Below are 25,597 nucleotides of genomic sequence, written 5' to 3' on the forward strand. Positions count from 1 at the left end.
ATAATATAGTTAACATGAAGTGTCTAGACATAGCTACTTTGCTAATACATTCCAATGTCTAGGTCTTGTTTTCAGTGGCTTAAAGAAATGTAGTAATCTTATTGATCTGCTTTCCAATTTTTCCGGCTATATTTGCCCTACAGGAAGTATTTTATTAATTAGAGTTCAGTTGCATTTTCAAATATTACTACATGCATATCCACAAGCGAAACCATCCAGAGATTTACTTGGTTTTCCTGTTCTTTCCTACTTAATAATGCTAGCTAATACCCTTCGAAATTAAATATTTTCTTTGGTTTTACTAACTTTATGCAAGTAATGGATTAACTGAATTTAAAGCCCTAAAGAGTAGATGGAGATGAAGATATGAAGATTTTTCTGCATCCACCTATAAGTCAAAGCCTCATGTCAAGCAAAAAGGATAGGAAGCAGAAATATTTCTAAAACTAAACAATTTAGTTTAACAGACTAGAACTATGCATTTCCCATTATGGTTCTTTACATGATATTTGATAACTGAATCACTTTACTGATGTCTTACCTTTGAGTGAAAAGGTAGTATAATATAAATAAAAATTTCATAGGCATGTGTATAAAGTAAGACTTCATTGCTTGTTAATAATGTGGAAAAGAAGACACCTGTGGCTAACTGAGGAAGATTTAGTCAGGCTTTTTAAGTAGCATGTCATACTAGGAACAGCTGGATTCTAGTCTCCATTTTTGCCACCTACTAGTTCAGTGACCTGGAGCAAGTCTTGTCTTCCGTTTCCCAGGCTGCGAAATGTAGGAATTGACTCAGATGATCCCTAAGACCTCCTCTAGTACTGAACAAAATTGGAGGGAGGAAATAATACACTCATCTTCCCTACTCCACCCCCACCCCAAAGACAGCTAGCTTTTCTCCTGATAGGAGTGCGTGGAGCCACAGAAAACTTCACTGAGATTTTCTCAAAGCTCATTGCTCCACTGTCTGCGGCTGCCCCTTTGGAGCTCCTTCCATGGAGGGCTTGTTCCAAGAGCAGTCCCTCCCTGAACTATGAAGCACTCTGTGAATGCCCCTTCTGGTAAGGCCCCAGGCATCTTTGTCCACATGGGTCCATTGTGCAGCTGTTTGCTATTGTTTTCTTCAAGATTCAAATTTAACTGTCCCAATCTTCTAAGTCTTTAAGATAGTCAAGGGAACATTAGCTCACTGAAAATAATTGAAAACACCTTTTGGAAAAGTGCAGCTAGGAATGCAAGCATGGGATGCAATCATACTGGTTGTGATTTTTCAGGGAAGAGATTATTCCTCTATCTTATAACATTTTCTAAGAAATTTAGAGAAAGCAATTCCACCTCAGATTTTCTGAGTCATAGTCTTTGAGAGCAAGACCAGGCCACAGAGATGCATGACTTGCCCAGGACCTCCCAGTGGTAGGTTATGAAACTGTTCTGCAATCCCCTGCCTGGGCTCTTCCTCTGCAACACTAGCCTCCGCCTTTCCAAAGCCAGACAGACCATCCTGGGGTTGCAGTCATGTTCTCTGTAGCATTTCCCATTGCCTTTGACCCTGAGTCACTCCTATCATGAAATAAGGCTGTAATTAGGACACCTAAATGCTCAAGAAAACCTCTCCATCAGAACTGCACAACTTGTCTCATCACCACTGTCCTAGGAGCTCTCTGCAGGTATGCCAGTGCTGACAGGCTGACTGGCCTCAGGAATATGGTATCTCCTATTCTCCCTAGAGCTTGCCTGCTTCATTCCATCCCATTTCCATCCCATGTAGTCTAAAGTGTATTTTTATTTTTTTTTTGGAGATGGAGTCTTGCTCTGTCGCCGGGGCTGGAGTGCAGTGGCCGGATCTCAGCTCACTGCAAGCTCCGCCTCCCGGGTTTAGGCCATTCTCCTGCCTCAGCCTCCCGAGTAGCTGGGACTACAGGCGCCCGCCACCTCGCCCGGCTAGTTTTTTTTTTTGTATTTTTTAGTAGAGACGGGGTTTCACCGTGTTCGCCAGGATGGTCTCGATCTCCTGACCTCGTGATCCACCCGTCTCAGCCTCCCAAAGTGCTGGGATTACAGGCTGAGCCACCGCCCCCGGCCCCTCTAAAGTGTATTTTAAGAAAACTTGAAATGAGTGCAGAGGTTAAACATTTCAAAGTAGCTTGGGATTACAAGTAATTTTAACCCAAGGTCATTTGGAAAATGTCATTCTTGAAACCGTACCTTTAAGGGGTGTGCATGTATGTATGTGTGTCCATGTTCACCTTCTTCTTCTAAAACAAAATGTTTTAATAAATGAACTTTGTGGAATTTGATTGGAAAGATTCATGTTTTGTAAGGGAAGAAGCAGTGTAATAAATTAGGTAACAAGAGCAGCCAGTTTTAAAGATGCTGATAAATGCTTTGCAGCACAAGTCTTCTACCCTGTCCCTAGCCATAATCATAAGTTATTCTGTCACCAGAAGTGTAGCCATGTTCTAACTTATGTGCCTGACTTATATTACAAAAGCATACTAGCTCCTCAATTTCCCACATAATCTTTGTGTCTGAAGCCACTTGAGTATCCCAAATTCCTGTTTCTGCCATATCTGACAAGAATAAAAATAATATTGGAAAACTAACCCTTTTCTACCAGTATCATTAGGCGGAAGTGAAATCCTTTTTCTAGACGTATTTCCAGTATTTTCCTTAAGACAGGATTATTTCCTTAGTGTCTCCTCTCGTGATTCACAGGTACATTGTTTTGATTCCATGTTGGGCCTGAATAAATACTAATTGAAACTGTAAAGGCAGTATATAGCATGGTCGTTAAGAACTCAGGTTCTAGGGTCAGATTTCTCAGGTTAGAATCTTAATGCTGGTCTTTACCAGCTATGTGTGCTAGGGCAAGTTGCTTGATCTCTCTGGACCTTATTTGTGCCACATCTGTAAAATGGGGTGGCAGATATTAATATCCATTTCATAGGGCTATTATGAGCAGTGTTTCTCAAAAATGTACTCTGTAAAGAACTTAGAAAAAATGCATACTTCCTCACACATTTTTAAGCTGGATCTAAAACTTTTTATCATGGTTTTCAAAGTTTATTTTTGTTAGTAGGAGGTAGAAAAGAGTAAATACTCTATAACATTATTAAATAAGTATTTATTGTGATTGAAAAGAGTTGACATGCTGGCTAAAGATGTCCTGATTACAGCACGTGTCCCTGAAACCAGTTGTATTTCCCGTCATAGCATATTTTGGTTTCCAGGAGTCTGTTTACCCCAAAGACAATGGTATACAAGACAATGAACAATAATAAGATTTGTTTTGGGTGAAAAGTTTGGCTTTTTTTTTTTTTAACATGAAAAAGCCAATATGAATGTAGTTGAATTCTCAGGCAGCTAAAAAATAAAGTACAAGTGGAAGTTAAGGTCTAAAGACAAATATCCTTAAAATACCCTTGCATGTGCCTATCTTGTATTTGCATGCCCAGTATGCTTACCCCAGTTGGAAGGCCACTAGTTATGAGGGCTAAATGAGTCAATGCATGTTAAGCTTCTAGAATAATGCCTGGTATGTAGTATGCACTAAGCAAACATACATTATTGCTATTATTATTTTAGGTTCTCTCTTTAGAAAAAAAATATTCATACTTACTCTGAGGCCCTACCTTATCCTCATGTCGTATCTGCCTGCATTCAGCATCCTTTAGAATTAAGTGACTAAGGATCAGAAGAATCTATTACCTCTGTATTAGGATCATGGTTCTATTCTTCTCACAAGACAAACTCATTCCAGGAGTTAACAGCAGGGACTTTCTGGTCAAATTCCATTCAGTTTGGCTATCTATAAATATGACATTCTCCTGGATACACATAACTTTCACTACCTATGGATCCAACCTGATGCTAAAGGTTCCATGGGGTTTCATAAATATCTTGAAGGAGTAGAGGTTACTGGATAACTGCAGAAATAGAATACAGAATGGAAAAAATTGAAGGGTAAAATTTTGAAAGAAAAGGGTAGCTCATTTTAAACATACTCTATGCACTGGTCATCAGACACTTAGAAATCTCAAAATCAAAACAGGGACCCCTGGCCTAACATATAACCAGATATGCTGAGTTGAGCAGCTTATGTCATTAGATATTAGTTCTGTGTTTTTATAGCTGATGTCTTCTGTAACTTTTTAGTTACCAAAACAATGTATGTTCATTTTAGAAAAAGTCAGATAATCCCGAAGGAGAAAATGAAAATCACTGATTTACTACCACCTAGGGATAAAGATTTTGATACATATCTTCTCGTTATTTTTCATAAACAAAAAATATATGCTTTTAATTTTTTAAGTAAACTTTTTACTTTGAGATAATTGTGATTCACATGCATTTGTAAGGAATAATGCAGAGTGATTCCACATACTCTTCAACCAGTTTCCTCCAGTGGTAACATCTTACAGGACTATAGTGGAATGTCACAACCAGGATATTGACATTGATACAGCTTAGAAAACTTTTCTGTCACCCCAAGGATCCCTCATGTTCACCTTTTATAGCTACAACCATTTTCCTCCCACCCCCTACTCTCTCCTGAAACCCTGGCAATCACTACTCTGTTCTCCGTTTATATAATTTTGTCACTTCGAAAACAGTATATAAATAGAATCATACAACATGTAACCTTTTAGGATTGACTGTTTTTCACTTAACACTTAGCACAATTTTCTGAAGATTTATCTGGGACATCTGAGTTTTTTCTAGTTTTTGGCTATTACAAATAAAACCACCATAAAGATTTGTGTACAGGTTGTTGTGTGAACATAAGTTTTCATTTCCCTAGGATGAATGCCCAGGAGTGCAGTTGCTGGGTTCATACGGTAGTTTTATAGAGTGACTGTACCAACCTACACTCCTACCAGCAATGGATGGGTGATCTAATTTCCCTGCATCCTTGCCAACATCTGGTGTCATCGCTATTTTTTTTATTTTAGCAATTCTGATAGATGTGTAGTGATATTTCATTTTGATTTTCATTTGCATTTCCCTAGCAGTTAATGATGTGGGACATCTTTTCATCACTTGTCATCTGTATATCCACTTGGGTGAAATGCTGGCTCATGTCTTTTGCCCATTTTCTAATTGAATTGATTGGATTGTTCTTTATTGTTAAGTTTTAAGAGTTCTTTATATTTTTTAAATGGTTGTCCTTTCTCACATATGTAGTTTGGTATATTTTCTCCCAGTATCAAGATATTATTTTCATTCCTTTAACAGGGTCTTTCATGGGGCAAAAGTCTTTTGTTTTGATACAGTCTAACTCACCAATTTTTTTTATGGATTATACTTTTGGTATTAAGTATAAAAACCTCTGTGTCCAGGCCAAGATCCCAAAGATTTTCTCTTATTTTCTAAGAGTTTTAATTTTACATTTTACATTTAGCTTCATGATCCATTTTAAATTCATTTTTGTTTAAGGTGATAGACTTGAGTTCGGATTCATTTTTTTCCTAAGGATGTCCAATTTCTCCAGCACCATTTGTTGAAAAAGCTGTCTTTTTTTTTTTTTTTTTATTTTGAGACAGAGTCTCTATCTGTCACCCAAGCTGGAGTGCAGTGGCACAATCTCGGTTCACTGCAAGCTCTGCCTCCCAGGTTCACACCATTCTCCTGCCTCAGCCTCCTGAGTAGCTGGGACTACATGCACCCACCACCACACCCGGCAATTTTGTATGTGTGTGTGTGTGTGTTTTTTAGTAGAGACGAGGTTTTATCGTATTATCCAGGATCGTCTTGATCTCCTGACCTCGTGATCCATCCACCTCAGCCTCCCAAAGTGCTGGAATTACAGGCGTGAGCCACCACACCTGGCCAAAAGCTATCTTTTGTTGGTTGAGTTGCTTTTGCACTGTTGTCAAAAACCAGGCAGGCATATTTGCATGGTCTGTTCATAGATTCTCTGTTCTTTTTCATTGATCTATGTGACTATCCCTTTACTAGTACATACAGTCTCGATTACTATAGTTAGTCTTGAAATAGGTACACTGATTCCTCCCACTTTCTCTTCTTTTTCAACACTGTTTTAGTTATTCTATTTACCTTTCCCTTTCCATATACATTTTAGGATCATCTTGCCTATATCTACAAAAATCTTGCAGAGGTTTTAGTTGGAATTCCATTAACACTATATATCAATTAGGGATAAATCGATGTATTTGCTATGTTAAGCATAGTTGGCCCTTCATACCCTTGGGTTCTGTATCTGTGAATTCAACCAACTACATATCAAGAATATTTTTTAAAAGACTATTTTAAAAAATTAAAAATAATACATATTTAAAACCAATATACTACAGTGAACTCATTTTTGACAAACATACCAAGAACATGCATTGAAAAAAGGACAGTCTCTCCAATAAATGGTGCTAGGAAAACTGGACATTTATATGCAGAAGAATGAAACTTGATCACTATCTCTTACCTAATACAAAAATTAAACCAAAATGGATTAAAGACTTAAATATAAGACTTCAGACTATGAAACTGAAACAGGAAAATGTTGAAGAAACTTTTCATGACATTGGTCTGGGTAAAAACTTATTGAGCAATACCCCACCAGCATAGGTAACCAAAGCAAAAATGGACAAATGGGATCACATCAACTTGAAAAGCTTCTGCACAGCAAAGGAAACAATCAACAAAGTGAAGATAAACCCACAGAATGGGAGAAAATATTTGCAAACTACCCATCTGACAATGGATTAATAACCACAGTATATAAGGAGCTCAAACAACTACATAAGAAAAAGTTGAATAATCCAATTTTAAAAATAGGCATAAGATTTGAATAGACATTTCTCAAAAGAAGACATACAGATGACAAACAGGCATATTAAAAGGTACTCAAAATCATTGATCATCAGAAAACTGCACATCAAAACTGTAGTGCGATATCATCTTACCCCAGTTAAAATGACTTATCCAAAAGACAGGCTGGAAAGGATGTGGAGAAAAGGGAACTCTCACACACTGCAGGTGGGAATGAAAATTGGTACAGCCACTGTGGACAACAGTTTGGAGGTTCCTCAGACAACTAAAACTAGGACCACCATCCAGCAATCCCACTACTAGGTACATACCCAAAAGAAATGAAATCAGTATAGCAAAGAAAGATCTACACTCCCATGTTCATTGCAGCACTGTTCACAATAGCCAGGATTTGGAAGCAACCTAAGGTCCATCAACAGATGAATAGATAAAGAAAATGTGGCACTTACACACAATGGATACTATTCAGCCATAAAAAATAATGAGATCCTATCATTTACAACAACATGGATGGAACTAGGGGTCATTATGTTAAGTGAAATAAGCCAGGCACAAAAAGACAAACATCACATGTTCTTACTTATTTGTAGGATGTAGAAATCAAAATAATTGAACACATGTTGATGGAGGGTCGAAGGATGGTTACTAGAGTCTGGGAAGAGTAGTAGGGGGTGGGGAGGAGATGGGGGTGGTTAAGGAATAAAAAAAAAATTGGAAGAATGAATAACACCTAGTATTTGATAGCACAACAGAGTGACTATAGTCAAAATAATTTAATTGTACATTTCTAAATAACTAAAAGAGCATAATTGGATTGTTTATAACACAAAGGATAAATTCTTGAGGGAATGGATACCTTATTTCCCATGATGTGATTATTATACATTGCTTTCCTGTATCCAAATATCTCATATACCCCATAAATATATACACCTACTATGTACCCACAGAAAGTAAAAATAAAAAAAATTTTAATGAAAGCCAATACAGTATAACAACTATTTACATAGCATTTATATTGCATCACAGGGGCTCCCAACCCCTGGGCCACAGATCATACCAGTCTGTGGCCTGTTAGGAACTGGGCCACAAAGCAGGAGGTGAGCAGCAGGCAAGCCAGCATTACTGTCATTACTCCGCTTCCCGTCAGATCAGCCGCATTAGATTATCATAAGAGCACGAAACCTATTGTGAACTGCAGAACTGGACATGCGAGGGAACTAGGTTACATGCTCCTTATGAGAAAGACTCTAATTCCAGATGCCCTGCGATGAACCGTTTCATCCCCAAACCACCAACCACCCCATCCGTGGAAAAATTGTCTTCCACAAAACCAGTCCCTGGTGCCTAAAAGGTTGGGAACCGCTGTTGTATTAGATACTGTAAGTAATCTAGACATTTTTTAAAGGATGTAGGAAGATCTGCATGGATTATATGCAGATATTGTACTATTTTATATCACTGACTTGAACTTCCTCAGATTTTGGTATCTGAAAGGGAGTCCTTGGACCAGTCTTCTGTGGATATGGAGGGACAACCCAGTATTCCAATCCATGAACACAGTGTCTCTATTTTTAGATATTTGATGTCTTTCCTGAGCATTTTGTAGTTTTCAGTATACAAGTCTATATATATACACGTTTTGTTGGATTTATGTCTAAAAGTGAGATTGCACTCTGTTTTTAAAGCTACTTATTTATGAGCATGTACATCATGAATATTTTCTAAACTATTAGGTTACTTTCAGCACCATTAATAGACTCTAATAATTAGTTCTGGATTTGAATATTCTTCATTATTCAGCAAACATCACAAAGACTACTTGGTTATTAAATTTTTCCTAGCCCAGGATTAGGCCTCCATTTCAACAAAATATTCAGCTAGGATACTTGCTACCTTCTAAGTTGCAATGCCTTTGTTGCACTCTTTCTGAATAGCTTTGTGTAATATTTTTATTCAGCAGAAACTCTTATCATTTATTTTGTTGGTTTTTTAAAATTTTATCAACAGTGGCATATCTGGCAAGGTAACAGTGATTTTTAATGTTTAGCTAGGCATAGTAATGGTACGTGCCACATTGCTATTTGAAAAATCTAGTAAAACAAGAATAGCAACAAGACCATAGGTCAGGGACTACTTTGACTCTTGGCTGTGCTGTAATTTGTTATTGCCAACCCACTGGAGTCTGTACTGCTTGCGACACAGCCGGCTGAAAGCGTCCCTGTGATCCTGTGATTCCCTCACCAGTTAGCAGATTCACATTTTATGACAGATAAAAAAACAAACTGCACGGTACCTGTGTTGGTGATGATAAGCTTCAGTAGAAGGAGGCAACGAGATGTAAAGGAACAAGCACTGTGTTTTAGAGTGAAAAAACCTGTATTTGAATGCCATTTCCACCATTTAACCAGCTCTTTGACCTTAGGCCAGTTACTGAACTTCTTTCAGACAAACTTTCTCATCTGTAACATGACAACTAGAATGCCTACCTCACAGGATTCTTGGAATTAAATAAGTTAGTGTATTAAAGTATTCAGCATGGTACCAGGCAGATAGCAAGCACTCAAGAATTGTTAGCTATAGTTGACTGACTCTATAAGCTTTATTTGTATTATTCATAATTGACCTCCTTTGGCTCTTGTGGCTAATCAATACCAGTACAGGCAATGAAGTTATTTTTGTGCATCTATTTCTTCCCTACTGGAGTATAATTACCTACAACCCTGAAAACTTTACATGCCTCAGTGTGTAGCATATCCATGCCTTCCAAAGAATGTTGAATGTCATTGCCATATACAGAGGTGGGAACTCACCATGAAAACAAACCATTAGCAAGAATCTGTTTTTAAAAATAAACTAGAAAAATATTTTAGGGATCTCAAATGGCTTCCTTAAACTAGGAAAACATTTTTAAAGATTCCAACTGATAAGAAAGACTTTTCATTCATTGCCTGGAACTCGATACTTCTCAATTTGGGATTATAAATAATTCCAGTTAAGATGGTGTTGGATTCAGCCATGCATGGGATGTGGAGTAGAGTGGTTCAGGAAGCAGGTTTTTGCTTTCCCAATTGCAGAACCCTTCTTTATATATTAAAAGGGAGTTTTCAAATTTTTGCCAATGATCATTTTTCATTTGTAACCCAGAGGAATTTTGAACTGTCATTCTGCAGGCTTTTTCAGGAAGCTTACATGCAGGATTGAATTAATCAGAGAATACAATATTGGATTTCTGCATTTTTTAGTTTTGAAATTGACTTAATGTGGGTAAAAGACTGAACATTTATCATCTTAGTACACACACTAGGAGCAATCAAATATAACATTACATAGTTCCTTTGAAAAGATACCAAGAGTCTCATATCGGTATACCCTTTAAAGCACAGAGATGCATAATCCTATCAGAATTATTCATATGTGCATTAAAAGGGTAAGCTATCATCTTTCCAAATTTTTTGATAAGATTTTGTAAGAAACAAGTATACAAGGGTAAGGAAGGTAGAGGAAGAAGAGAGCTGGTCTTGTAGTTAGGATGGTAGGAAAAGCTCCTGCCAGCCTCTAGGTGATATAAAATGTAAGTATTTATTGAGGTCTAATTATGTATCCTTAACTAAGTCATTTAACTTTTCTGAGCCTCATTTCCCTATTTACACAGGGGAATTATAATAATGTTTCTGTCTTCCTAAGGTGATGAGCAAATAAGATTATCTCTAGAAAACTATATAAATGTACCATGTTATTCATTCCATAAATATTTATTAAATACCCACTGTGTACCATAACTGTCCTAGGGATAAGGTTAAAACCTCTCACAAGATATGTTCTGTAGCAGTGGGAACCTAACAGGCCACCACGGAGAGCCAGACATTTGAACCACTTAAGTATGGTAAAGTATCATAAGTATGCAGAGGTAGAACATTCCAGGTGTGGTTATGGAACTGAGTTGCTGAGAGTGGGCAGAGGGTTTTGGAGTTGAATTCTGAAGCCACAATGTTGTAAAGATCATCCATGTTCAAGCTGAGACAAACCACAACTGGGAGGGAATTAGGAGGGAAAAAAGTTTGACCCAGTTGTGGAAGTCCTTATTAAAGAAAGTGCAATGATGAGGAGAGGCCAGTAGGTGGCAGAACTGAGGAGTGGGCAAGTGTGGCGTGAGCCGTGAGAGGAGAGGTATTTTGATAACAAGAGAATGGAAAGGAATTGCCTGGAAGCCGCATGGTGGGCTAGGACAGTGCTGCCACTCAGATTTTGGTGTGTGGGCTCTTGGGGCACAAGTAGCCTTCTCTTGAGATGCTCAAGGGTTGTACATCCTGGGGAAAGGGTTGGACAAGAAATAGAACAGGACTTAGAATGAGCAGTCTGTGAAAAGGGTAAATGTAAGAGTCCCAAAATAGCAATATTTGTCATTTGTTGAACACGTATAATGTACCATGTACTATACTTGACTGTCTTATGCATTATAATATTACCAGACCCTGCAAAGTAATTACTATCATCTGGATTTTACAGATTAGGTCATAAGGCACAGTGAGGCCATATGCATTTAAGGTACACAGCAAGTCCACATTTGAATCATTAAATCCAGTTCTGCCTGGCTGCAAAGCTGTGCTTTTGCATGGTTCCGCATGTCTTCAGAGAGATTCAGAGCACACCATGGGAAGGATCTGGAGGCAAGTCAGAGAGGAAGGGAAGAATCAGAGGGAAGAATGCAAAATTATACAGGAGTGAAAATACAGTAAGTGAGAGGACTATTGACCCTTGAGACTTACATTTTTGCTGGTAGCTGAGAATAGCAAGATGATGAGAAATAGCATCACTGAGATATCTAGTGGAGTGTGAGACCACGCAAGGTTAGTATTGCCTTGCTGTATATTCAGGTGAAGTGCTGTGGAGGAGGTGTCCTGGTGTCTTTTGAAGAGAATTCTTTCAGCCAGTTCATGAGGAAGATCAGCTTTTCCATTCCTGGTGGAGTGGTTGACCAAGATTTAGCTTCCTTGTGTGTTATGGGTCAGTTTTTTAGCCCAGGTATATAGAGAACAGAGAAGAAAGTGTGTGATGACACTGGCATCTCACTTGCATGCATGTAGGATAGCAGCCAACAGATTTTGAATACCTTGACCACTTTTGTACTTGGGGGCCTCTGGAGCTGTGTGTTACATACTGGAATTGTCATTAGACTATGGTGAAAAATAAACACATGTATTAGCCTCTCCTGAGTGGTGGTAACCAGTTACTTTCTGAGACAGCATTATACGAAGGCTGAGAAAGAATCCCAGGCACAGGTAATGTCCTACTTTCCTTTACTGAGGGACAGTTAATACTACAGCTAAAACGACAGCTCCCCACTGCCTATGAGGAGGAGTGCATAAGTGACTTCATTGACCGAGGACACAGACCAGGACCAGAGACTTTTGTGGGAAGAAGCTTCGATATTTGGTGGGAGGAGCAGTCCAGCTCTGCAGGCAGGTAACAGTGACCTCAGGTAAAGTAGATCGGGTTAGAAGCAGCAAAGGCAACCGAAGAGACTCCCACAGCCTGGCTTTCAGTGAAGTACTTCCACTGGGATTCTTGATTGTGGTCGAAATAAATACACCCTTCAAAGTAACACATGCACTGTCTGATCCAGTCCAACACAGGAGGGTTGGGGTGTTAAGAGGATAGCTAAATATCCTTGGAAAAGGGATAATAAGGAAAGAGAAGTGAAAGTAGCCTAAGATGTTCACAGAAGAAATTGAATCCTCATCAGTGTGATTTCTGCTTCTCCACAGGTGTGAAATCTCTCTTTTCTTCAAATCACTCCAGTACCTTATCTGTACCTCTGTTGTGACACTTTTCATATTCCATATTGTTTTATATTTTTTGTGTTCTTCCTACTTCCATTACTAAACTGATAATTCTTTGAAGGCAAGGATGATGCCAGGCTGCATTCTGTGTCCTCCGCCATGCTTTGCATTCAGCAGCTACTCCGTGTTTGACTAAATTCATGACCCCAGGGACACTGTGCTTCCTCTGGGTTTGTTCATTTACTTGGCTATGAAAGACAATAATTTTCAAAGCCAACTTTCTCCTTTTCTGAGGTCAGTGACTAAATTATATTAAAAGTATTTTGCCGTGCTATAAGTATATAGGAGAGAGATTTTCTGTTTAGGGAATGTTGCTAAGCCCTCGCATCAAAAATAGCCTTTCCATCTACCACCAAGTTCTGCCAGGGCGGAGCAGATTGGCAAGAACAGTTCAAAGGAAAAAGAAATGTAATGCCCTCTGCTCATGGCATTACAGGTGCCAGTGGAGGAAAAAAGTGTGAGGTTGAGGCTTGGAAGGCTGAGTGCTGTAAAAATGAAGCAGACCGACTGTGGGGGCAGAGATCTAGTCTTTGTGAAAGACCTTCCCTGCCTTTTGTATATTTCTGTGCACTGTTTGATTGTAGGCCAAGAGTTTAATAAGAAACTGGTGATTTGAAGTCTCCCCACATAAGCAGACCAAGCAGCTTTTTGAAAGTAGCCTACTCAGACCATGGAGAAGGAAGCAGCTCACAATGGCAGCAAGAGCTATGGGACAGCAAGAGTCAGCCAGAAGCACACGTGCAGAACCCGAAGTCTTGAGCACAGCAGGAAGTTGAGCAAAGCTGCTCCATTCTGAAAGTTATTATGGCCCCACTGGGGGCTGCCACACAAGTATTGGCATGAAAGCAAACCAGTGATGGGATAGCTGTTTTAATATTTGCAAAATCTACTCTAGGTGTGAGCTCCTTTATGTGACTGAAGATCTAGAGTCTTTAGGAGTTTGTTCCTCAAAACTTGAATCAGGTTTTTTCTAGGCAAGTTGGAAGCACAGATTGGGCAGGTAACAACAACCGTTCTTCATGTTGAGCAAAAAGGAGGTGTGGGCAGTTAAGGGCCAAAGCTGAGATGGAGTAGAGAATATTGGTTGCCAGCACTGTGCTGTATTAGAAGCCTTTCCAGCAGCTATCACAAACTGCCCCTAGGAAATTCAAACAAGAAAACCTTTGGGTTTCACTTCACTGGCCTTGCAATAAACATGTTTGTTCAAATAACAAATTGTTGCATTAAGATAGATCTGTCTGTGTTGTCCTAAAGAAAAGAGTCTATGCCCTGTGTGTTGGCAGGATTATCAATGAACAGCTGATATTTATGTAAATATCAGCCTTATTAATAAGAATCATGAACACGGGTCTGCCAAGGTTCCTGACAGCTTGCTTAATCAGCTGCATTAACTCAGAGGTTTTCAGTTATTAGAAGCATCCTCTTACATGCCTTATTTGCTTAAAGGCCCAGGGGCCATGTCACCAAATTGGGGCCTCTAGCCATCCACTGAGGAGAGAGGGCTTTCATTTCTCTGAAATGAAGACAATCGCTGTCTGTATGTGTTTGGGTTGGAGAGCACTGTCTGTATGTGTTTGGGTTGGAGAGCACAGATAAGTGCCCTCGCCAACACATTTGCATCTCCAATACTGTACAATGAGAGTGGCCCTCTCTCACCCCCACCTCCATTACCAGTCATGCCAAGTTACAGGGTAGGGGCTGCAAAGGAGCTTGCTCAGGCAAAGCATCTGGATGGACTGACTGGTAGGAGTCCCCTTTGCTGGATGGCTCACCCTGACCTCTGCCTGAAGCTGGAATCAAGACCAAGATGACATAGCTGTGGTCACACAAAGCTTGTTAACTACATCAATTGTCTTTGTTTATTCAATAACTCTGAGCTACACTTATTTTTTAACAAGAAATGTGAACCACACTTTGTTTGAGATACTCCAGAAAGATGTAGCAATGTGGTTACCGTTTTATAAACTTTTAAATAAAACTGTTAGCAGTTCACAACTTTGTTTAAAGAACAATGGCTTGGAACATAGGCCTGTGTTCCCCAGACCCAGAGGACAGTGACCAAGGCAGAGAAGAACCCAGTACAGATCCGGCTGACCAAGGCCTGCTTTGCATGCCCAGGAATCTAAAAGTTAAGCTCAAGAGCCTTTTCCTGTTTTGCAGGAGAAGCAGTGAATTTGACCCCATTGCTTTGGTGATTTGCACTGATGTTCTCAGCTTGTTAGCTTTCATCAAGAAAAACTTTCATCAAGAGAAACTCAGAAAAAGCAGGGATGAAAACAGTCACCCCTGTTATTTTCCCTTACCCCCAAAACTGGCTGAGAATCACCATTTATAGCTTAGCTAGCTCAATATCTAGCTATTGCCATCCTTGTTTCTTCACTTCCATGTTTTTTTACCACTATAGTTTATTCTCCCTATAACAGCCAAAACCTCACCTATGCTTTAACTCTAATCTTTCTGTAAAAGTATCTGCCTTTATTTAACTTTCTGCTCATGGCATGATTTATGTATATAAGAGTCTTCATTTACAGATTGTTTCTTTTACTATACTTAGGTGTAGCTATTGTTCTCTTGGCCTAGTCTTGGAAAGGGTGTTCACAAGTAAGCATTGTTTAAGTCTCATACACTTTCCTCTAACAGCATACAAACATTTATGCCTATATAGATTTTTCTGGCCTGTTGACAAGGCTGATTTAGTAGATAATGTATTCTCCTACCAGAGCTTAAAGTTGAAATAACCTATAATACTGATTTGGGAGTGGCAACATTTGGTTCATAAGTACTCAGGAAAGACAGAAATAGGAATTTAGACTAGTAATATCTTTTTAGACACATGTTTCTCACAACTCAGTTTAGCTCCCTGGAAGGCATTTCTTTTCTTTAGCTCCCTGGAAGGCAGTTCATATCTAACAATTTCATAGCTTACAAGTAAGACTATTATTAAAATGTTAACTAATTCTGGGGCAAAAGGGACTTCCAGGAAGGTTCAGTAATCATTGAACAGGTTGGTTAAAGGGCTATAAGATTAACTGAAAACATAGCACTTCTCATGTACCCTTTAAGCAGAATTGACAAAGTATTTCCTAGAGATTAATGACAGTCTGAGTTAATAGGCTGAGGGAAGGTCATTAATTCTTACACAAAGGTAGTCTGGAAAGTAGAAATGAAAAACAACTGGTAGGTCAAGCTGATGCAATCCCTGGAGACATTTTCAGAAGCCCATGCTTATTACTGTTGTCACTCTCCTTCTCCACATGGCATGCTTCATACTCAGGCTGTTAACCTCCTGGGATGCAAGTAGTTTTTTGAAAGGAGCTTATAAGTTCTCCTTTTATCAAACAAAATTTTTTTTTTAATCAACGAGCTTTCTTTTCTCACTTCAAACTTAGAAACATCATCTTGGAAGTCATTCAAATCACGTAGCTTCTCACCATCAGACAGTGTGGACAGAAAGTTGTGCCTGGGAGTCTAGAAGTCAGGGCAGTCAGATTATACCTCCTAGGGGTTTCAATTAGATAAAATATCCATATGTGCTGTGTATAGCATATGGAGAAAATATGAAATTACTGTCAATAGTAGACTAGGATTGATGGAACAATCAGATACAGATACCACATAGTAAATCAGAAGAGGTTGACTTATCAAATGGACACAGCAACAAGTTAGTACAGTCAGGATACCATTATAAGCAGAGGTGCAAGCTTCCAGCTGTGGAATACTCTCCAGGGATTTACGCTTGCAGATGACAATGTCAGACTGAAAGCTCGGTCCTCTTCCGGGCCAGCCTAGGCATGACTGATTCTACATGTAACCTAATCTGGATCTGTTCCAAGGTCCCCCCTCCCCCCATCTAGCCAGATTTATTAATCTCAGGATTATGCAAGATATATTTTGGCCTCAGGGGCAAGAAGGACTCCAGAAGAAATGGGGGTAATGGTGGCAGATGATCTGGAGCCACCCATCTGGAACCTGCACCAAGAAACCCCACTTTGACTCTTTACCCAAAGAAAGACTGAGAGCTGGAGAATGATTTCTTAGTTGAAAAAGGTCTGCCTTCACGTATGGGCATCATTTTCTCTAACTGTGTGTCCCTGGTAAGGGCTGTAGGATCCAGAAGCATGTGCATGCTTACCTGGCCTAAAGCATGTTGCTCACCTTCTTGCTGTAAATGTAAGCTTCCTTTTGAATGCTTTAGATGAGTTATACCCCATCTGATTCACTCAAATGGTGTCTGACTGGTAGTTGTACTACTCCTAACCTAATGCTCTGATCCCTGTAGTATGTTTTCATACATCTGGAAAATTTAAGATGCCAGAGGTTATATTGCTGCTTTTTAAAAATACGCAGAAAGTTAATGAGATAACAAGTATGCTAAGGGAAACTCTGAGAAAAATGTTTTCTGGTCAGTAGATGAAGGGAGCCCCACTACAGTGGTGACTGGCATTTTGCCACCAGTGTGTATTTGATCTAAGTCTCAAAGAATAAATACTTGTGGATTTTGTTACACAGCCAAGAAATATAAATTTGGAGCTACCAGTTCAAAATGCTTAGTGCTGCAGGTACAGGTGAAAATCTTTATATTCTTCCATACAGTTGAAAAAAAAAATCCTTGTTTTATATACAGATTAATTCCACTAGACCTAGCTGGACCTTTTGAGTTTCTTTACAACTGAAATTGCCTTTTAGAGAGGAACTATCCAGACGTAGATGGGAATATAATAGAATTCTGTGCTGAAGAAACTAGGTTATTTAGGTCATGATTGCAGTTTTATGATGCCATCTGGGAAAATGACGAAGTGCATGTGGGTTTTAAGTAAACTAAAGTTTTTCTCCCTTCAGTGAGCATTATAGCCTCTTTTGACACTTTGTTGGCAGAATTTCTGAACACTTTGTTTACTTTGAGAGTGGTGAATCCACGGGTGTGTCATGATTTGGATTGGAGCTTTCCTTCCGAACATTTGGCAGGTATTTAATGCATTAGTACAGTCTTTCTGAAACTGACCTAACCACTTAACGATAGGCTAGTAAAACTTGCAGTCTTGTGAGTATAAATGCTGTCTTTTTAAATTAGGAAAGAACAAATAAAACCCCGTTGGAAATTCCTTGTTTTAAAAGGAGTAATTTAATGCTCTACTGTTAACATTCTCCCAAGGTACTATTACATAAATAACTACTGCGAGACAGGAAGAGTCATTTCCCATTCTGGAATAATTTGCACGTTTAGGAATTTCATTGTCTCCTCAGAATCCTCTGGACTGTGCGGCCAGAAATTAACACTTTTTTGATTATGGAACCTTCATTACATGATTTAAATGTTATGGTAGAAGATAGCAAGAGAATTTAAAAAAAAAAAATTACTTGCTTAAGGCTAGAGAACCTCAGGGAAGGGAAAAGGACGTTTCTACCTTTTTAACATCGGTCAAGAAAATTTCTGTTTTACATTAATAATAAATTTTCTGGGATTTTTCTTAATTCCAAAATCATGAAATGAGGCATTTTAAATTCATACCTGTCCATGGATGTGTAGTCTAGAGCATTGGTTCTTAACTTAGGGGCCCAAAGAAAATACATGATTCAAATGCCAGTTCCTTTTATTTCTAGATGACGTTTCTAGTCCATGGCTTCTTAATTTGGTCCAGGGAATCTAAAGTTTTGTGTTTGTGTGCAATCTAAGGAGGTCTTACAGCATTTATCAGCCTTTCAGAAGGAACTGACCACATTGTCAAGACTGATTTTTTTTTTTTTATAGACCCAGTATATAGCACCATGGTGGGAGTTTTCTATATTAATGATAATGATAATAACAGCCTCTCATTATTGACCACCAATGTGCCACTAACTGTGCTTATTACTTATCAAGGCAGGTACAATTCTTATCTGCATTTTATGGCTGAGGAAACATGAGGCTTTAGCGGGTAACTTGTTGAGGAACACACAGAAATGGAATTAGAAGCCAGTTCTGCCATCTGGAAAAATCTATGCCCTTAGGCATTAAGTGCATTGTGGTACATTCTGGTTTTGACTCTGATTTTGTTTGATATTCACGTATTCAATTCAAACAGTCCTCACTGTATTCTAGTGGTTGGGCATTGCTCTGTATCTAGATGCTACTGCGTTACAATTCCGAGATCAGCATTGGATTACAGGACCCACGACAGCATCTCGCACTCGTTTGTTTGTTACATAACTAAGTAAGCAAATGAACAAATGTATGCCTCTTCCAAACATGGCTTGGGTCTTCTTTTGTGATACACCTCATGCTCAGCACAGTGTGTGGTTGTGGTGGCTGTTGTTTTTGACAAATAGTATGCTTGCTATAATGTCTATCCGAATACTAAAATCAGATCATATTCCCTTGTAACTGTATATCTGTCAGAAGCCAGCAGCTTCTGACCAGTTTCGCAACATGACATTTGGAAGGCAGGTACTTGGAGTTTATTGCGTAGTTTTTGGTCCCATGGCTTTTTCAATGCAGTTTGACAGTCAGTATTATACAAGAACAGAGTTGAGTTTTCTGGGTTCTACAGGATGATCATTTTTAACTGTCTCTTAAAGAAAACAAAAACAAAAACAAAAACACCTATTTCTCTGCCACTAACTTTCTCAGGCCTCAATTCTTCATCTGTAAATCAAGATGATTGGACTCTATTAGTCATTTTTTAAGGGTTCTTTTTCTTTTGCATGTTTCAATATCCTAAAAATTTTTTTTCAATGAAAATCTGCAAGAATTCCATCCAACACCAAAGCAGAATACGCTGGTTGAAGTTTGAAGTGGGATTCTCTCAATATATAGAGCCACACAATAAGGTATGCTTTACATATCGTAAAATTACCTCTTATATAATGTACAATTCTGCAGATTTTGACAAGCTCATACAATCACGTAACCACCATTATAGTCAAGACATAAAGCAGTTCCATCACCCAAGATGTTCCTGCTCACCCTTTTGTAGTCGGTTCCTTCCCTCAGTATCAGCTGTTGGCAACCACTGATGTGTTTTCTGTCCCTATAGTTTTTGGGGTTTTTTCCGACAATGTTGTATAAATGAACTCATTCAGGATGTAGCTTTTTGAGTCTGGGTTCTTTCAGTTAGCATAATGCAATTGATTTCATCCATATTGTTGTGTGTTTCATTGGTATTGCTGAGTAATTCATGGTGTTGATATACTATAGTTTGATTATTCATTCACCAACTGAACGGCACTGGAGTTGTTTCCAGGTTTTGGCAATTATGAATGAAGCCACTGTAAATATTGTTACCTAACATTCTAAGGTTAATGATATACAAGTTAGCTGCTAAAGTAGATTAAAAAGCATCAAACTCAGGAATCACTGAGGGAAGAGATAGGCACTGCAATCTGCATCTGCAAATGTTTCTTTTATGACCCCTCCCCAGAGCCCCCCGAATCAAAGAATCCTTAGTAACTTCTCTACCCATACCCACGCTTCAAACTATTGGCAACCATTTTTGTTCTTGTTTGAAGAAGAAAGATTAGGAGATATCATCTGAGATAGAACCAGCCCCAAGATAAATCAAGTCACTAATACACCCCTGGTGGCTTTGGGAATGTAATATTTTTACATCGATTGGAAGGAAATGCAGTAGTAAGTTTTAAAATTTGAACTACTAACTGCACCTGCTTAGAATCTAAAACTGAAGTGGAAAACCTAAGGCTTAACCCCACATGCTCCCTGATCAAATGCAAAGGTTCTTAAAATAGCTTTGTTTAGAGATGTAGTAGCAGCTGAAACAAGGAGTTGGTGTCCCTAGTCACAGCCTGTCAGTTTAATATCATGGCTCAGAAGCAGCTGCCTCTGTATTTTTTTGTTTCAGGGCCAGGAACAGCAACTCTAAGGAGAAGCACAGAAGCAGCTTTATCTAGTTTGCTATCCTCCTCTGAATTCCAGTTTCCTAGTCAAGTGATTGTCCCTAGATCCATCATGAAGATACATGTCATCCATTTCAAGCCACAGATAGAGAAAAAAGTAGCTAAAAGCCTCCAATGAATTACAACAAACTTTAAATACATGTACAGGAAGTTCCAGGAAGAATGTAAAAAAAAAGAAAGAAAGTCGTGTATTTGCTTGGTCATAGCTAATAATAGACAATACTCGCCATTTGGCTTAACTCTCAAAATCCATCAGAAAAACCTTCTCTGTTCACTGCTCTGCTCAGCTCTGTATAATTCTCCGTTACCTGTGCTTACCATTTTTCCATGTAGAGTATTTTTTCTTGTGAGTTTCTCCTCTTACCCATGATAAACTGCTTCTTCACAACAGCCTACTTATGCTTGCACCAGAAGCAGGATCTGGACTGGGTGGACAATGGTCTGATGTGATGTGACAGTGTTTTATGTTGCTAGGCTGGTGGCACTAACCAGCAGTGTAAAATTCCATTTGCATTTTGCATGTAGGTGGATATACTAATATACTATACTGCTCCTGTCCTAAAGAGTCACAAACTTTTTAAAATCTTATCACTCAGAATAATTTTTTATTTCATTACAATAATATTAGGGGTCAGTTCAGAGCTTTACAGCCCAGTTTGCCATATTCTTCTTCATCATTCCACCCAAAAAGAAGAAGAAAAAGGTAGCAGCTTATATCTCTTTAAGCAACTAAACTGATTTTTGAAGGGCCAGAAGGAAAAACTCTAGGGTAAGGACCTAGAAGGGCAATGGAGGCAGGAAGAGGGTAGTGGGGGGAGGCATGAAACGTTCCTCTATCTGCATGGTTTCCTGTTTGCTAATACCATCACCCAAGGTATTTCAAACAATAGGTCAGGGCTATGAGTACTCATGTTGAAAACACAGAATTTTTCTAGTTCTTTATTTAAGAGATTACCCCATGAGGCTGTGCATTAGAGAAAACATTAGCTGGGCTAGTCCCTTAAATATCTAAAACTTAGTTTATCCATCTGCTGAACAGGGAACGGTAATACCTGCCTTTCCTACAACATAGGGTCAAGTGAGTAATTGATAATGCGAGTTTCATACACAGTATAAAACACCTTGTAGGTATAAAATGATGTTGTAATAAAAGTCTCATCGACCAAGATGAGAAGCACAATAGGCCTGCTTTTTCACTGTGGGCCCCAGTGATTGACCATCAGATTAAACAGAAAATCTTGCACTACTGTCAAATTTGAACCCTAGACTTCTAAGAGGCTATAATACAAATTTTCTTCTGTCTTCTTTAGAATTCCTGTCTGACCCAATTCTGAAGAAGCAGACGGTATTAGTATGTGAGTTTTTTGTCTAACATCTATAGCTCGCACTGAAATGTCAACATCCCTCAAAGAAGTCTCAAGTATTTACACTCAAATGTGTTTTCCAGTTCAATTATTTGATGCTGAGATGGTATCTAAAATTGTCTCCATATCTATGTTGAACAACATGCACAATATACAGATTCAGATCACTAGTAATCAGACTCTCTGTGCAGATTCCTACACTCAGGGCATCTGGAGACCATGTTTGCCTCATTCACTGTTATAGTCCCAGTAATCAGAATAGAGTAGGCATTCTAAATAGTTGATGAATGAATGAACAAATGAGCAAACAAACTAAGCTATTACTATAAAAGTGTTCCCCTAATATAACTAAACAAACTTATTGTGTGTTGCTGGTAGGCACTAGTTCTACCCTAAGGAAAATAAAAGCTACTAGCACTTTTTCTTTAAATGTTTTTCAAAGTAACATATTAGAAAGGTGAAGCGGGTATTATTACATTGGTAATGAAAATTTTGCTTTAGGTTAGGACATAGAATAATATGGTCTGTAATCAGAAGAAAAGAAGATAAAGCCCCTTACTTTTAGGTTTGTTGCATCCTTGGACCTGCCTAACTCTTGGCAAGTTGCAATGGCAGTCTCCTACAATAATGCTCTATTAAAGGCACCATCATTTTGATGGCACAATAAAATATCTTCATCTCCACTGCCAGCGCCACTACCTAAGACCAAGTCTTGACTAAATTTATTACTTAAATTTATTGCTAATTTATTGCTTAAATAAAGTTTAAGCAAAAAAGACAATTACACATGAACTTTAATAGAAGGTAAACTCTAAAAATAAATTGTCACTCACTTTTTAAATAATGCATGCTTTTGTTTGCTGCAGAACTTTTAGAGTATCTTTATATTGGTTAGTATAAGAACCCAAACCCCACATTGCTTTGGGAAATTACTTAGAAAATTCTCATTAGAGTAGACCTTAATTACCCAGGTGGAAAGAGCCCATGAATATTATTGCTGACTTTAGAAATTTTTATTAACAAACAGCTCTTACAGTATTTATGCTAATTTTTAATTAAACATAATGAGAGTTTCATAATAGTGTCAACTGATAAACATAGAGAAATATTTACTTGGAATATTTGGCTTTGGGAGATAGCAGATTGATAAATCAGAAAATGTCATCACAGGAAAAACATGTTTAACTGTAGCTAAAGGAACATTGCCGTAATTTCAATGCATTCTCTAGTATTAACTACACCATGTTCTCCTTTATACAAATCTAATACACATGTGGAATATGGTAGTGTAAACAGTGTATGTGTTGCACCTCTTCTATTCCTTCCTGAGATGTGAACAGATAATGAATAAAGAAAGAGATGTAATCATTAATTGGTATGGAAAGAAAAAAGAATAACTGAATATGTCACAACTATTTTAACTGAACACATATCCCTCTTCAATGGAGCTCCTATGTACACAACTGTGCAGCCACCCTAAACATTGAATAATCCTCCCATTGAGGAGTACAGTGAGCAGAATTTTCTGTGATATCATTTGGCAGCAGCCTAGCATCATTTCCCATTTGTATCCAGATGTGATGTGCCCATGGATATCCAGTCATCTTCTGTGGGGTGTTACAGAACAAGCTCTTGATAGGTATCTCCCAAGACCTCTCAAAAACCTTACCTCAGAAACCTGCTTCTGTTCTCTGACTCTCATTCATTAAATCTGAACATCAACAGAAGGTAAACAAACAAAAGAAAAAACATACAATCTAGTTGCCATTTGAAGATGTTAGTTTCTTCCACTCATCTTTCCATGAAAAGAGAATTCTTCCTCTGCAATTTAACCTATTCAGTGTACTTCTCCATTTTCAACACATTGTGATGATTTTGACATGGCATATTGATCATTCACGTCAGCTTACAAAATCAAGCTACTAAGAAGGAAAGCATTTATCCAAACATACTTTTTCTTTAATCTTTGACTATTCATCTTACTCTTAACAGAATAACAATTTAAAGTTTCATTTTGGCTTTCTTTCATGTGCATCACTTTAGTAAAACTTACCTACTGTCAGGATAGTTCCTCTATTTTGCAAGCAACTCTTAGTCATTTTAGCCTAAAAGTCATCATCTGTCATGAGCTCTTAATCATACTACATTCCCTTGCATAATATTCACAAGATCCTACTTCTGGAGAGTGGTGTTGGCCACTCCTAGCTGTTGAATAACACAGAAACATCCCATCTTCTCAGCAAGGATGAGGACACTTAGCTTACCGTGCAGGTACCTTTGTTGATCACGCCTGGTAGTTCCTTCTTCTCATCCCCGCCAAAATCCAACAGTGGAACCCAGGACCAACAACAGCGTTTTCTTCTTCTCTTTTTGGACACCCTCTCAGTTTTTGTTTTGTAGGCTTGAAAGCCACCGAGAGTTTGCACCTGGGGGCCAGTGATAGCTCTGCAAAGGAAAGGCAGTGGAGAGCCCAACAACAAGTGGGCCCAAACACTAAATATTGCCCTCTTTCCTCTCCGGGCAGTGTCCTTCATGCTCTGAAGACAGGCAGCCTTACCAAAACCCTTACCCCACAGCTTGCCAGTCTCTGTGGAAGAAAGGGTCTAACTGGACTGGGCTGCAGGATGAGGTGACCCAAAAGCCAGGAACCATCTGCCCAGAGCACACAAGTAGAGACACGCACAGGCTCCGTGAGCACGTCTGTGTGTGTGCGTGTGTCTGTGTCTGTGTGTGTGTTTGCATGTCTGTGCCCAGCAGCTGCTCTCCAGATTAGAAGACACCAGTCTTTGGCCAGCAACTCTGAAACACCCTCTTGGGTAATTTTAAATTCATGTGCACATCTTGGCTGAGAGGAGAAACTTCCCAGGCACAACCTGGGTCCCTTTCTTTGCTGTGTTGCTACCCCAGATATACTGTGAACCACAGACAGCAGTGCTAGCACCTGAGGAACAGATGCCCAGATGAACATTAAATTGCACCTCATTTTGTACCCTGCAGCCACGAACTGATGGAAGCCTTGTTTGAGATTTAAGTAACAAGGGCATGACCCCTTCTTTGACACCCGTAACTCAAGGCACTGTAAACATTCGCTATTATTAACACTGTGTTGGACTCAAACTGGAATGCCTGCCTGTTCCATTGAGTGTCACAGGAGACATGAGGGCAAAGTGCTGAGGAAACTCTAGAGCAACATCAGAAGGCATGGTGGTATGTTTATCATTTATTATTATTATTTGACATTTTGTTTTATATTATTCAAGTGTTAAGAAAAACTTCATGCTTTGGATTGCTAAAATTTGAAGCATCTAATTCTCTTTAAGTAGCATCACTTGTTCAGATTGAGGGGTTGGAGAGAAGGGAGGAGTTTGTTCATTTATTCAACAAATGTCTATTTTGGCATCCATTATGTATCAGATTATCTACCAGACATGCCTACCACCTGCCCAGTGCTCAAGTCATGCATTATCTAATTTCATCCTCACAGCATCCCTTTAAATTAGTCCTGCTCCTGGTGACCAAATGAGAAAACCAAAGATCAGAATAATTTCGTAACTTCCTGGGGTCTCACAGATGATAGATAGAAGACTGAGGATTCAAAATTGAATCTGGGTTACTCCAGAGCCCATGCTCTTTATTTTTAATTTTTAACATCAAAATAATTTCAGACTTATAGAAAAGATACAAGAATAACAAAGAATTTCTATATGCTCT

General features: G+C 38.7%; 2 protein-coding genes across 4 annotated transcripts in view; one reads left to right on the forward strand and one right to left on the reverse strand.

Annotated features, from left to right (window-relative positions):
* Positions 1-24,604, reverse strand: part of FILIP1L (filamin A interacting protein 1-like) — a 293,127-nt gene extending 268,523 nt beyond the window's left edge. The window contains exon 1 of the mRNA XM_011962505.1: positions 24,151-24,604. The gene's annotated coding sequence lies outside the window, so the exon portion shown is untranslated. The remainder of the gene's footprint in view (positions 1-24,150) is intronic.
* CMSS1 (cms1 ribosomal small subunit homolog (yeast)) overlaps positions 1-25,597 on the forward strand; it is a 372,024-nt gene that overhangs the window by 283,375 nt on the left and 63,052 nt on the right. Inside the window, exon 1 of one of the 3 annotated variants that reach the window (XM_011962504.1) lies at positions 25,025-25,093. The exons of the other annotated variants lie outside the window; for them this stretch is intronic. The gene's annotated coding sequence lies outside the window, so the exon portion shown is untranslated. Of the gene's footprint in view, positions 1-25,024; positions 25,094-25,597 lie in introns of those variants that run through there. 3 annotated transcript variants of the gene reach the window in all.

Source organism: Colobus angolensis, unplaced genomic scaffold (genome assembly GCF_000951035.1).
Source record: "Colobus angolensis palliatus isolate OR3802 unplaced genomic scaffold, Cang.pa_1.0 Scaffold592, whole genome shotgun sequence".
NCBI lineage: Eukaryota > Metazoa > Chordata > Mammalia > Primates > Cercopithecidae > Colobus > Colobus angolensis.